Below are 1,661 nucleotides of genomic sequence, written 5' to 3' on the forward strand. Positions count from 1 at the left end.
AAGATGTAATAAATATTTATTCCCTCAGTTTTAAATGGTGCACATCAATTTAGCAGCAGGTGTTGTGTGTTTAGTTTTTGTTTTAGTGTAGACATAAAAACAGACAGAAAAGTCAAGCCAATTTAACTCCCAACGAGAGTGTAAAACATTGAGTGCCGTTTTGAGATAAGAGAGACTTGGAGGCAGAGGGTCAGCCGTGCGTCACGTTTAGGAGGGTGTAGTACTATAAATTAGATCATATACACATCATAATCATGAGGCAGTGACTATATATATATGTGTGTGTGTGAAATGCATCCATATCCAAGATATCCAATATCCACATCCAAGATAGGCATAAAAAACAGGACCAAAGTCACATACTTGTGGTACACCAATTGTTCAACTTGATGTTGAACATGATGAACAATCACAGAACATGGGTCAAAAATAAGATGTAATAAATATTTATTCCCTCAGTTTAAAATGGTGCACATCGATTTATCTACCGGTATATGCAGCAGGTGTTGTGTTTAGTTTTGTTTTCAGTGTAGAAGTAAAAACAGACAGAAACGCAATGCTGTGAGATGAGGGTTAAGGGGCCATCTCCAGGATGTAAATAAAAAAAACATCCATAGTACTGTCTACTTCTACCTAAATCATACTGAACTTTATATCTCTTTTTTTAACCATTCCAACAGTTTTAAATTTGAGTGTGTGTGTTTGTGTAAACCACTAGGCAGCATAGAACAGGCAGACAGGAGCCACAGTGCTGAGTTGCACCAGGTGATGTGTTGCCCCTACAACAGCTACAACCCTGATCATTCAACACGCCGATGAGTCGGAAGTGGCTAAAAAATGTGAAGTGAACGAGGCAGAAAGAGAGCAGGGACACTTACCCATCAGTGTACACAGACAGATAAACCATTTTACACCATCTGCAGAAAAAGCTTTTTCTTTTCCTAGAGTAACAGAAACTGCTGTCTCATCCTACAGCAACATTTACACTCACTGCTCCTCCAAAGGATCTCTATTTAAAGGCACAGTTCACATCTTTTGAAGTGCCTTTTATAAGAAATTTGAAAAAAAAACCAACCCATCTTACCTGTTGTAGATAGCCTTTTAAAGGGTGTCAGTTTGCTGAAACAATTAAATTCAGTTTGCTGAAACAATTAAATTCAGACTGACTGATGAGCAAATGGCTAGTCTTAATGCAGTTAAGACCAAAGATTCCTGCTTTTTTAATACAACACACACCTAAGTTTTGAAATTAGTTAACACAAACATTGTTTGAAACTTTTGCACTGTTATCAATTGGGTATTGCCTGGTTACTGTTTTAGGGACAGGAAGAGATTTGGACAGTACAAGTAGAACTGGACAGTAGGGGGACGGAAATGATGATTTAAAGTAAAATTAAACAATTACAAGATGAATTTTTATATATTTTTGCTTAAAATGCCCATTTCGATTGTTTACATCTAATTTCTATGGTACTGGAAAGTGCACATAGCAGGAACTAGCTGTAACACTCAACAAGAACATCACGATATTAAATAATACGAGGCAATGCGAAACTGAAAGTGAAATAAATGCTGATAAAATAGAATTCACACAAATCTGTGTAAAACTTTAGCGATTGGAGTTGCAGATGATTGGTCTTGGCCTTACTAAGACTAGCCGT

The sequence above is a fragment of the Nematolebias whitei genome, chromosome 1 (genome assembly GCF_014905685.2).
Source record: "Nematolebias whitei isolate Nwh7 chromosome 1, NemWhi1, whole genome shotgun sequence".
In the NCBI taxonomy this organism is placed as follows: Eukaryota; Metazoa; Chordata; class Actinopteri; order Cyprinodontiformes; family Rivulidae; genus Nematolebias; species Nematolebias whitei.